Source organism: Phascolarctos cinereus, unplaced genomic scaffold (assembly GCF_003287225.1).
Source record: "Phascolarctos cinereus isolate Bilbo 61053 unplaced genomic scaffold, phaCin_HiC Scaffold_4;HRSCAF=312, whole genome shotgun sequence".
NCBI lineage: Eukaryota > Metazoa > Chordata > Mammalia > Diprotodontia > Phascolarctidae > Phascolarctos > Phascolarctos cinereus.
The window spans coordinates 186675495-186685490 of NW_027555847.1; the positions used below are offsets into that span (position 1 = coordinate 186675495).

General features: G+C 34.3%; 1 long non-coding RNA gene across 1 annotated transcript; it reads right to left on the bottom strand.

The window, feature by feature from the left end:
- Window positions 1–682: 682 nt before the first annotated feature.
- Window positions 683–3017, bottom strand: LOC110203256 (uncharacterized). The gene is made up of 2 exons (XR_002322889.2): window positions 2325–3017; window positions 683–1298 (listed from the first exon to the last, which is right to left on the bottom strand). It is a non-coding gene; the product is annotated as an uncharacterized LOC110203256 (long non-coding RNA).
- Between the last annotated feature and the right edge of the window lie 6979 nt (window positions 3018–9996).

The window sequence follows — 9996 nt, forward strand, 5'->3', positions numbered from 1 at the left end:
GTGTAATTATAACGATTAAGCATGGCTATGAAGGAAAGAAGAATGGCATCTCCCTTGCACAGGTGGAGGGCTATGGGTGTGCAACACTGCCTATACTATGAGTCTAGTAATGTTAATTCTGCCAAACTTTTTAACCTCGCTTCTTCTTGCTACTCCCTCTCCCCATTTCCCTTGTATTCTTTGTTACAAAGGATGGTTTTCTGGGAAATTAAGGTGATGTAAAACCAAAAAATATCATTAAAAATGTGGGGGTGAGAGGAGCAAGTTCCATGCTTCTAGAGACCTTAAAAAGGCCTTTTGACCTGAAATGTTTGAACGTTAACTTAACATTATTCATTATAGGATCATAGATCTAGAGATGAAAGGTACCTCAGGGACCATTTAGTCAAATCCCTTCATTTTATAGATGAGAAAACTGGGACCCAGAGAGGTTAAGTGACTTGTCCAAGGTTATATAGGTATAAAGAAGGCACAATTTGAATCCAGGTCCTTGGATTCCAAACCTAGTACTCTTTGCACTGTATCATACTGCTTTAATCATACAGCCTGAAACAGGCTGACCAACTGGTAATTTTGTCTCCTGTTTTGTTTTGTTTTTTTAATATCCACTTTATTCCAATTCATTTCTCTGAAAAGCTAATATGGAATGACCTACTCAATCAAAAACACAAAACACTGATAATAATTTATAAGCAAATATAGCTTCATTTCACTAACTTTATTTGCATTTTACAACTCGCAATTATCTTTTAATTTCTTTCTGAGCTATATGTGTGCATTAACACATGTATATGAAATCTCCTATGTAATATTTTAAAACTTTATTTGGTATACCTCATGTTTTGGGTGTACAGAAGTTCACCTTTATTTTTTTCAATGCAGTATGACACACATATATTTAACATTATTTCTTAGGCTTGGTCTACAGCAATTATTCACATTTTAAAAATTAGGAATGGGATGCCTAATAACATATGAAATTAAAAAAAAAAACCCAACAACCTGGCTTTGAATCAGTACATATCTTCATAAACAATGAATGTAACAGTGTATGTGCTTTAATGAAGTACATGGTTGAGCACATTCCAGATGTTTAATGCATTCTATGAGTAGCTTGCTTTTCATTTTGGTGGTTATAAATCCATTTGCCTCAAGATACACCACAAAGGTACTTCTAGAAGTAGGGAGAGCACATATGAATGACAAAGCTTCTATGTGTTTTATTCTCCTTTGTAACGAGGGGGCCTTTTTTCTTTAAAAGCCAGAAGACCTTCAAGTCTGTCTTTGGTTGGAATAGTCTAAGAACAACAAAATAATGTGTAAGTGCTAGAATGACAGATCAATGGAAAAAAATACATTAACTCCATGGTTTTTTTTAAAACAGGTTATAGATCATAAAATTTATGAGAAGAAAAACAAAAGAAAAAAATACAATACAATCCCTAAGCAGGTGGAAGCTACATTTTCAGAACAACAGAAAAATATATTTTGCTTTTTTAGGTGAGTACAGACATGACCTAAAATGAATTTAAATTTTGTGGAGAAAAATGATAAAAACTCATATGATTTACACATTGCATCTATTTTTAACTGCCAAAGTAAATATACTATTTAAAACAGTTACTTCAAAAGGTTGGGAAATGACTCAGAACTGTAGTTCATTCTACTGAACTTTTAACAATTAATAAGATACTAATCAAAATACTGAACTCCACTCATGGACCAATATCCTAACTTGACTTTGGTGTAGGACAATCGTGTCAAACTCAAAGAGAAACATATCTCTGACAGCTGCATATTGGCTTAGAAACCACAAATTAACACTATCAATATTTTATTGTATTTTTATTTATTTTGTTAAACATTTCCCAATTACATTTTATCTGGTTCTTGCCAGCATTGGGAATATACGTTCTAGGCTCTGCTTGCCTTGAGTTTGAGACCTCTGGTGCAGGATAAGACCTATATTAGACTAAATTATCAGATTACTGCTACAAACACATATAAGATCAATCTAAATATTTAAGAAGTTTTCATAATTAATACAATCTAGTAAAGAAAACTGGTCCAATTTGGGGGACAAAGGAATTCACTGGTAATGCTAAAGCACTAAAAAGTGTTAATTTTAATCCATCTCTACATAACTCTTGTTGGAGTTATTTATATGAAATACAAAACATAATAAAAATATACAATAAGCCAATAATTATGTTAATTACTGGGGACAGAGAAAAATAAATCCCTGCCCTCTAGAAGCTTACATTCTACTGTTAAACATTATTTTAAAAAATTTATTGAATTATAATTTTAACTTTAAAAATTACCTGAGCATAACAGGCTTCTTCTATTGCTAAACCTGTGACTAAGTCCACCTGGGGAAAAAAGATATTACTTATTTTAGAAAGAAAAAACTTACATGACACATATACTATAACCCAATTATTTTGTCCTTCTAGAATTAGAACCATAAATTTTGGTGGAACACATGAGAAACGTCTTTGAATTTTCAAAAGTTGACTATTTTCCAATGATTAGAAATTCTATTTAATAAAATAGGGAAAGACCTTAGCTTAGAAAGGCCAAAGAATCCCACTGCATCTGGGGCCATCTCCAGTCATCCTGACCTATGTCTTGCCACTGGACTCAGATGACTCTGGAGGTGACAGTGAGGCTGATGACTTTACAAAGCCCTGCTTCACGTAAATCCAATTTACTTGCAAAACAGGACATCACCCTCTTGATGTTGTGGTTCTCTCTGAGAATGAAGGACAAATAATAATTTCAACTCTTTATATTTAGATCTAACTGTCTACAGTACATCTCCCACCTATGGCTGAAATTCAGCATGCCCAAATAAAGTTTTTTATTTCTTCTCTTAAACTTGCTTTCCTTCAATTAGGGCAAAGCCATCCGTCCAAGCATCCATATTTAAAATCCTGTGCTATCTTTGATGTTTTCCTCTCCTCTACCTTTCACATGACACTTTAATCTAAGCCACTCTGTCTGCCTCTACAATATTTTTTGAATCCACCTTTCTTTTCTATACCCGCAGTGTTACTATACTAGTCCAGGGAACTACGCATACCAATTTCTAAACTATTAAAACAGCTTCCTAACACAGCTTTTTTTTTTAATGTAAACATTTTAATATTTTATCTTTTTGCTAATTTCATGGAAAAACAATTTTTAACATTCATTTTTTAAAAATTTTGAGTTCCAAATTCTCTCTCCCAGCCTCCCTTCATTCCTCATTCAAAAGGCAAGCAATTTGATATAGGTTATATATGTATAATCATGAAAAACATATTACCATATTAGTCATGGTGAGAAATAAAACAGATCCCTCCCCCCCACCAAAAAGTAAAAAAAAAAAGCATGCTTCAATCTGCATTCAGACTCTGTCAGTTCTTTCTCTAGAGACGGGTACCATTTTTCTTTTTAAATCCTTCAGAACTGTCTTGGATCTTGTATTGCTGAGAACAGGTACATTTTCCCCAGCTGACTACTATACAATATTGCTGTTACTGTATATGATATTCTCTTGGTTCTGCTCATTTCACTTTGTATCAGTTTATGTATGTTTTTCCAGGTTTTTCTGAGAGCATCCTGCTCATGATTTCTTATACTACAATACTATTCCATCATAATCACATACTATAATTTATTCAGCCATTCCCCAGTTGATGGACATCTCCTCAATTTCCAATTCTTTGCTGCCACAAAAAAAAAAGCTGCTATAAATACTTTTGTACATATAGACCCTTTTCCTTTTTTTTTTTCTCTTTGGGATACTAAGCAGTGGTATTGCTGGGTCAAAGGGTATGCACAGTTTTATAGACCTTTGGTCATAGTTCCAAATTGCTCTCCAAAATATTTTTCACAGTTATGATTACTAACTTCATATTTCCCTCTATCCTATTTCCCCCCATTTATTACACTCTCTCTCCTTTCACCTTATCCAGGTGCTGCTACTTTCATTTCATCTTGTATTTCTCTCTACCCTCATCAAGATGTAAATATGTTTTTTTTTTCCTTCATACAACTCTATTTCGTAAGGACCCAAACTTTTCCAGTGTGGCCAAATTGCTATGAAAGATTAGTAAGACTACTGAAGAGGAATAAATTGTGCTTTTTAATTGAGACTACAGGAAAGTTAGAGAGGTTGTGTGTTTTCAACTTTTTAATTTTACTTGCCAGTATTTCATATATCTTGCTTGGGATGAAAATATGCTTGAGATTCAAACTATGGTGGTCTTGACATCACTGGTGTTCATTCCCACAGCTGAAGCCATGAAGGAATTGACTTACATAATTGACTCCTCACACTTTAATCGAGGGAATACTGCCTTCCATATTACAAACAGGTTGTATCCAGAAGTGTCAGTCAGTTAATAAGCATACCTACTTATGTGCCAGGCACAGTGTTAAGTGCTGAGGATAAAAGAAAGAGCTTATAGTCTATTTGAGGGGAAAACATGAAAAACAACTACTTACAAACAAGATGTATATTGAATAAATTGGAGAAAATCAAGAGGGGGAAGCTATGAGCATTAAGGGAGATCTTGAAATGCTTCTTACAGAATGTGAAAGAAACCATGGAAGGCAGTAGGTAGAGATGAGCAGGGAGAAAATTCTAGCCCTGAGAGACAACCAGGGAAATTACAGAATCAGGAGATGGGATCAGGGTTAGGGTTATAGTCATATGATGTCTGGTGCAAAGAAATCAAGAATACTAGTGTCACTGGATCACAGTGTATAAGGGGGTGTATAAGGAATAAGAAAAACTGGAAAGGCAGGAAGGGGAAAGGTTTTGAGGGCTTTCAATGTCAGAAAATGATTTAATATTTTGTCCTAGAAGTAATAGTGAGCCACTGAAAACTTTTAAATAGGCGGAGAGGGAGGTTGGGTGACATGGTACTTTAGGAAGATCAATTTGAGCACTGAGTGGAGGATGGACTTGAATGGAGAGAGATTTAAGACAGGAAGACCAACCAAACAGGCTATTGTAACAATCCAGGTGTGTTGTTATGAGGTCCTGTACCAGGGAATTGGCAGTGTTAGTTGAGAGAAGAGGGTCTATAAAACAGATGTCATGAAAGTAAAATTACAGGACTCAGCAGCAGATTGGGATTATGGGAGTATGAGAGAATAAGGAGTCAAGAATGACAACTAGGTTATGGATGACTGGGAAGATGGTGGTACCCTAAACAGTAATAGGGAACTTCCAAAGAAGGAAAGTTTGAAGAATGAATTCAGTTTTGGACCTATTGAGTTTAAAATGTTTATGAGCTATCTGGTCTGAAATGTCCCCTAGGCATTTGGAGATGTGAGTCTGGGGGTTAGAAGAGAAGTTAGGGCTCGATCAGTAGATTAGAGAATCATCTGCAGAGAGATGATAACTGCAATGAGGAGCGTTGATGAGACACCAATCAAAATAGTATAGGGAAAAGAAGGTCCAGAAGAGAGCCATAAGGGATACCCACCATTATGATTTATGACCTGGATGGAGATGTAACAAAAGAAAAGGGGAAGGATTGATGAGACAGATAGAACCATGATTGAATAGTGCCACAGAAACCTAGACAGAAGAGAATATCAGGGAGAAGAGGGTGATCAACATTATCAAAGGTTGCAAAAAGGTCAAGAAGAATAAGGATTGAGAAAAAAGGTGATTAGATTTAGCAATTACAAGGAGATTTCATTGACGGATGAGGCCAGAAGCCTACCCATAGGCAATTATATCTTTGTAAGTCACTTGTTTGAAAGTGACAGAGCATTTTCCCATAAAAATGGGGCTGGTACTCAGACCAGCTGACAAAAGTCTTATTTTAACACATACAGCTGAAACAGTACACATTTGAAAGGAAAACTTGTTAGAAAAAAACACTGTTGCAGTTCAAGTATTGTATAAAGTGCCTAGCTTGTAGTAAAGGCTTGATAAGTACTTTTCCACTTTTTCATTCAAGGAATTAAAAAAAAAGAAACATGGGACAATTTTTTATCAAGTTTCATTTATTTTGAATACTAGAATTTGAGGCAATGGTGCTTTTTTTTTTTTATTAGAGGAAACAGAAGAGTTGTTTCCTGATTTCTAGGAGCTCATTATCTTGGTGAGTGGAAATTTTTTAAATATGTGAAACAGGTAGAGAACAGAAGATTGTGTATAAAGTACTAAACTCTATGACATAAGCTGTCACAAGGTCATAGATTTAGAACCAGAAGGGACCTTATTAACCATCCAACACAGCTGCCCCTCCTTATTTTACAGATTTGGAAACTGAGGTTTACAGAGGTAAAGTGTGTTGTCCACAATCAAATATCTAGTGAGTATATGGTTACTCTGAATGTAAATCCAATGTTCTTTACATGTCATTAAGTTTCTTTTTTTAAAGTACTTTTTTTTTTGTCTTACAAGAGGCACCCAATCCTTTGAAGTTACTTCTTCTAAATAATATCTAACAACCTTGATATTTTGAAGTTTCCTGTTCCTTATCAACCATGAAAAAGGTTGATTTGGGGCTCACAAATTGGAGAGGGAAAAGGACAATGTGATGGAGGCCATAAGAAATGGAACAATATAGATCATTAGTTTGGGTTACCATATAGATTGGTTTTGCCTAACTTTTTAAGGCAGCTAGCTGGATTAGAATTCTGGGCCCAGAGTTAGAACTATTCTTCTTCCAGAGTTCAAATATAGCTTCAGATGTTTACTAGCTGTGTGACCTTGGGCAAGTCATTTAACCCAGTTTACCTCAATTTCTCATTGGCAAAATGAGCTGAAGAAGGAAATGGCAAACCATTGTAGTATCCTTGCTGAGAAAACCTGAAATGAGATTACAAAGAATTGGACACAACTGAACATGACTAAACAATAATGATTTATTTTTTATTTGTAACAATGGAAGTTTCTCTTATATAACAGGGGTAGTGAAGCAATATTCACAAATTATTGTGATGTAGAAACAAATTGAATCAATGAAACTTATTTAAAGAAAACAAACAAATTGATTGAACTGGAATGAACTGAATAAGAGAAAAGGTGTGGTGTGTTCCATATGCCTCTAAAGAAGAAATAGTTGGTGGGGAAAAGGCATTGTTGTACACAGTGACCCCATTAGATATCAGGTAACTTACTTAGGTCTTGGGTGAAATGTTCTTGGGAGAAGTGGGAAAGCTAAAGTTGAGTGATGTGGGATATATATATATATCTTTGAGAAATGCACAAATTGGAAGTTTATAAGATAAGGATCACCAGATTCATTAAATAGGGAACATTAGATGACTGATGGTTATAGTGCCCACCTTGGGTCTAAAATATTTACCATATATTAAAATAATAAAACTCATTTTATTTTAAGACAATATTATTAAGATTTTAGGCTATCAAATGATTTCCCCTTTCTTTATATATAAGTTGTCCATATAAAGGGAATACTCAGTACTCTGAAAGTAACAGAGAGAAGATTTAGTGAATAAAAATGTTGTAAGGCAGGACAGAGCTGATGGAAGGTGCTAGTAAAGAATAAACGTCAAAATGAAGCAACTAACGAAAAGTGTCTATTGAACTCGTCTGTAAATATTGTAGCAGAAAATTCAGGCCCACTGTTTGCTTAATAAATATTTGATCAGCTTTCTATGAATACGCTCAATGAGATCATTGAAAAATTAATGATCATATTTTATTTGATATTGGTATGGATTTTACTTCTGCCTCATTTATATCTCATCTGTTTTTAATAACAAAGGAAAGATATTACTAGTCTAATTATTAAGTTTTTTATGTTTAATTATTAACTTTAGCTATTATATTTCTTATTGCTCATTTACAAAAGAGTAGAAGCCTCCCTGGAGACTCCTCCATTCAGGACCTATTCTTGGCCAAACAAGTATTTGACACATATTCACTGAGTGCCTGTTCTGTGCAAACTTTGTCTTTGGCATTGAGATGGATAAAATTATAATTAGTGCATAGACTCTCAACTCATGGAATTCAGTGCAGTGAACACTGAAATCTCCAGAAGAGGTTTATATGATATTATTTTGCACATTCAAAGAGGTTTTATTACATTATGTGTCTATTTAACACCATAGGTCAGCACAAACTTTGAGTCTTTAATCTTGACCTATGGTGTCACCAATCACGTGATAAACTTCCATTTGAATGTGTAAAATAATATGCATTAAACTACTTCTGGATACCAGAAACATTTTGTTCTTTTCCTTACACTATTGCCCTATTATCTTTACCTTTCAAATAGATTAGCGTTCTGACAAACACATACCAAGAAACACGTGAGGAATTATTGAAGTGACAGTATGTGAATGGAACAATGTAAATCCATTGCTACTGCAGGTCCATAGTATATTGTAAGCTCTTTAATGGTGAGGATTATCACTTTCCTACCTTTGTGGTTTTCATGATGGCTAGCACCATTGTTGTACACTCAATAGGCCATTAATAATTTTTTTTAAATGAATGAACAAATGCTGAGTCAGTAACATTAAGTTTTTATACAAAAGACAGAATATTATTCTCCCCATCTGTAATCTTCACTGATGAAGACTAGTCTCATGGTAGTCATACACTTCAAATGTGCACCTAGGTCATACAATCAAAGGATACATAGGTGGCCCTTCATGGTGATTGAAGAGGAATACTCAAGAATATTCCAGATGGATTGTTAGGCAGATGTGCACCTCACTTCCATTCAGGAACAAGAGGCATGAGACCATGCATAATGCAAACACATATAAGTGCGTATAGACTATGCAAGACCACAGTGTCTATTGGTGATAGAATATAAGGGAAAGAGGGTTCTTTCTCTCCAGCTTTCATGGTTTATTATGATATAATAGGTGGAACCAATAAGAAGACTCATTAAACATCTCTCCAGAAACCTTGGACAAGTGCTTTAACTTCCTTGAGCTTCAATAAAGAGTTTAGACCAGATGACTTCTGAAGTCTTTTCCAGAGTTAGAGCTAATTTCGAATTTCTTAACCTTTTGGTGTATCATCGTCCCTTTTGGCAACCTGGTAAAGCTTCTCAGAATCATAATTTTAAGTGCATAAAATAAAATAGATAAGATTGCATAGAAATTGCCCAATAATATTGAGACAAATATATCAGAATATATATATATATATATATATATTAAAGTGCTCTTAAACTTCAGGAAAATAATTCATGCTTTATTTATCCTTTCCATGACTGTGCATGTGTGTTTAGTGCTTATATGTGCTCAAATGTTTAGTCTTCAAAGGCGACATGGAGGAGTCATGACTGCCATACACAAATTTAGTTGCCTTCACTTTCACCTGGCATTGCAAAAGTCTACACCTTTGTAATTGGAAAAAAAATAATTGAACTGAGTAGAAGTTTCAACCTATAAGAAAACTGGGTTTGTGCAGTAGAATGAGAAAGAGGTAAAGATTTTTTTTTCTATGTATCTGGGGAAGTATGTTGCTAGCAAAATCTTTAACTCAAAAGAAAAAAAAACAATTGGGATCATCAGGTAGTTATAATATCCTATGGATACTTCAAACCCATATCATGTATTAGGGGCTTGTTTGAGTGTAAGTAAATGTTGATTTACATTTCTCATAAACCAATGCTCTATTTCATCTTAAGTAATAGAAGGTCCTTAGGGGCAACAGACTTAATTCATTGGCTCCAGTTTCCACAGAATTGTAATGTACCATTCAACTGTTGATTATGCTTGTTTTCCATGAGCAAGATGATTTATATCACTTTTTTCATTAATATTAAAAGCTGAATTCCTAGGTAATTTGATACTCCCAAGAGTTCTATCCTTGGATATAACCCCTAGAACATTTAAAGTTGCTATTGGTGTTTAAGCTGTGACTCCTCATATTGAGTTCATAGTGAGAATATTCAGAAACATTTTAAAAGAGCTACTTCATGCCTCATAAGTAACATCTTAAATAAGATCTTTAACACTTAAAATAAGTTCTTCATTCTAAGGTATGATATTTTA